Raw genomic sequence first — 3,829 nt, 5'->3', positions numbered from 1 at the left:
TTGCTATTGCTATTGGCTTTTCTCCAGGCGCTCCAGGTGCTTTTGTTGGTGCTTCTCCTGCTGTTGCTGTCCCCGTTGCCTCTGCTCTATTCGTGACTATTGTTAGTGCCTCTACGGCTGGTGCTGCTGATGTTTCCACTTCTGCTGCTCTCTCTGCTGCTGCTGCTGCTGCTTCTGCTCTTGTTGCTTTCAATACGCCTCCCGCCATATCATTGTTCACGTCTCTTGCAAATATCCTCCAGTACGTCCGAGCGTGCGGGCACTGCTCGTCATGTTGCTACTCCTGTTCTTGCCGCTTTTCTCCTCCTGTTACTCCTCGCCATCGTCTTCTTGTGCATATATATATATATATATATATTGCTTAGAGATCTGCACATTGCATATATGTATATATATATATATAAATATACATATATAAATATATATACATAGTGAGAGAAATAGAGAGGCAGAGAGACACAGATAAATACATCAGGCATCTGCATACTGCATCGTACTGCATATACATATACATATATATATATATATCATGTTAGTAGTACTGGTGCTGCTGCTACCACTACAGATGCTGCTATTACTACTACTACTGTTGCTTCTGTCACTCCTGCAGCTGCTGCTGTTGCTACTCATGCTGCTGCTATTACTGCTACTGCTGCTTCTGTCACTCCTACAGCTGCTGCTGTTGCTAGTAATGCTACTGTCGCTACTAGTAGTGCTGCTGCTGCTGTTACCACTGCTGCTGGTATTACTACTACTATCACTACTGTTGCCACTGCTGATGCCGCTCTTCTTCCATCATATCACGAAATTTGATCATTATGGATGGGTAGATAGGCAGAGTAGTTGTCTGCATAGTGCATATATCCGTAGTTGACCCCGTATCATGTGTATATATGTATATGTAGCCAGGCCATAGGCAATTGCTCATATTTATATATATATATATATATGGAGAGAGAGAGAGAAAGAAAGAAAGAGAGGGAGAGAAAGAGATATAGGTAGATTGATAGATTGATAGATATAGACACATTTACTGTTTTGAGCGTATGTATATGGGTATGTTTCCTGTATCTCACCTTCGTGTATATACATACACATATATATATATATATATTTACGCTATTTATATTTACGCTATTTGCATAATGAGCACTTATATATATACATGCATACCTATATATATATATGTAGAGAGAGAGAGAGAGGGAGAGAGAGAGAGAGAGATAAGTAGATTGATAGATATAGACACATTTACTGCTTAGAGCGTATGTATATGGGTATGTTTCCTCTATCTCACCTTCGTGTATATACACATATATATATATATATATATATATATATATGCTATTTGCATAATGAGTACGTATATATATATATATAGCGAGAGCGTATATATATGGGTATGTTTCCTGTATCTCATCTCAATTTACAAATACATATGTATCTACATTATCTGCATAATGAGTATATATAAATGTACATATATATAAATATATATACGTATTTATCTCAAAAAAGCGAGAGAGAGAGAGAAAGAAAGATGGATAGGCAGGTTACCTGCGTCGTCCGTTCCCTCAATGTAGATGTACATTTGCAACTAGTAGTACAGCATGCGCTGCTGCTGCAGCTTCTTCTTGTTCTTACCTGCTGTTGCTCATTTCTCTCTTTTTTCATAGATATGTTTTCAGTGACATTGGCGGCATTATTGCCTCTGTGTCCACCTTGAAAAAATACTTTTCTTCCCTCTCCACTAGCACGTGTCAATTTTTTCAACGAAAAAAACTTTCTTTCCTCTCTGCAACTACTGCGTCTCCTATTGCTAAATCGCTAAACAGAAGAACAGGAGCAACTATTGAACGAAAGCAGCCTCACTCTTATATATACATATATATATATATATATATATGTATATAATATATATATACATGTATATACATATATACATATATATACATATATATATACATATATAGATATATATACACATATATCTATATATATATACGTATATATACATATATATATACATGTGTGTCCTGTCGTGTGTATGTGTGTATTTTTGTGGCAATGCATTACAAAAGCAGTATCATATCAAATAACACATGAGTAAATACATCTACACATACATGTATGTGTGTTTGTGTGTGTATGTGTGTATGTATGTGTCAGTGTGTCGTTGGCGTTATGGCATATAAATTTTCGGGAAGAGGAGCTGCTGGTGAAGCGTCTGCGACGAGAGTACGAGAAGGAGCTCATGCTGGCTGTAGGAAATAGTAAATATTTTGACAACATCCATGAAAGAGTAATTTTTCCCGAAAGAGAATGCTCCGAACGAAATGTACGCTTAGCCAACAATAAATACAAAGAAACAATAAGAGAGGAAGAAGAAGAAGCGTTAGCGGGAAGGGGCGAAATTACTCAAGACAGCGGAGGGTTTACTTTCTGCGAGGGAGAAACTGTGTGTCTAGGAGCAGTGCTAACACAGGAAAGAGATAGACAGCGAAAATGCCATAAGGACGCTCTTCTGGTTGGAGAGAAGCATGCAAATGGTAAATATGGCCTTATACAAAAGGAGAAGAAGCAACAGATATATATACAGCCGCCGCAAGAGTCCTTGCAGCAAGTGCAACACTCACAGCGGCAAAGGCCTATGCAACCATTGAGATTCAACGAGCAGCAAACGTCTCTGAGAAAAACCGAGCAGCTAGGAGAACTACCAAAAGAGCAACAGCAGCAACAGGAGCAGGAGCAGCAACAGCAGGAGAACTGCGTGACGCAGCATACGCAGTCACAGCAGCGAACGTATTTGCTGGTACAGCAGCAGCAGGCCTTGCCAGAGCAGGTGAAACTTTTGCAGCAACTGGCGCCTCCCTACCACCACCAGCAGCAGCAGCAGACGTACATAAAGCAGCAGCAGCACGTGCGGTATCAACTACAGCAGCTGGATACTTCGCAGCAGCATGTGCATCTACAAGAGCAAATGATTTTGCAGCAGCACGTACCCCCACTATTACAGCCGCAACAGACGTACATGATATTACAGCAGCAGCAGCAGGAGCACGTGCGTATTCCACAACAGCAGCAGCAGGAGCGAGCTGCAATTGAGCAACGTTTGAGGCGCGTTGAGCAGCAAAATGTTTGGAAGCAGCAAGCGTCTCTCCAACAGCAGGCGTCTATTCAGCAGAAAACACAACTCTTTCTTCCTCAGCAGCAGCCGTTTTTAGACGATCAATGGTTTCAGCAGCTGCCTGGGTTATCACACCAGAAGCAGCAGCAACAGCAGCAGCAGAGGCAGCAGGAACAGCAAGAGGCTCTGGAGATGCGGCAGCAGCAGCAGCAGCACGTACTGACACTGCAGCAAGAGCTCTTACAATTAAAACAAGAGAGGAGAGAATTGAAAAGTTTTTTCTTCCCAAAACAGCTAGCACGGACATTTGCAGCAGCAGCTGACATTGCAGAGAGTTTCGTTGAGCATTTTCAGACGTCGATTTGTCTATCTCTCTCCCCCTCGCAAGTCCTGAACAACGTTGTCTTTGGAGATCCACAGTCGATTAGCAATGCAGAAGACCTCTACTACACGAATATACTGTGAGGCACCCATATTGGCTCTCTATTCATTATTGGCAGCACAGACACACCTCTCTCGTTATTACAAGTGTATCAATACTTATGTGTCTTTGAATATGTCTTTCTGTCTCCACTCACACACATACGCACACGCATACATCCGTACATACATTTCTCTCACATACATATACACATCCACATACATACGTACACAGACCTACTCAGACTTCAAATTTTCATCACATATTTGATTACATATCTA

The sequence above is a fragment of the Ochotona princeps genome, unplaced genomic scaffold (assembly GCF_030435755.1).
Source record: "Ochotona princeps isolate mOchPri1 unplaced genomic scaffold, mOchPri1.hap1 HAP1_SCAFFOLD_2397, whole genome shotgun sequence".
NCBI lineage: Eukaryota > Metazoa > Chordata > Mammalia > Lagomorpha > Ochotonidae > Ochotona > Ochotona princeps.
The sequence above is the reverse complement of the archived record's forward strand: the minus strand, read 5'-3'. Positions refer to the sequence as shown.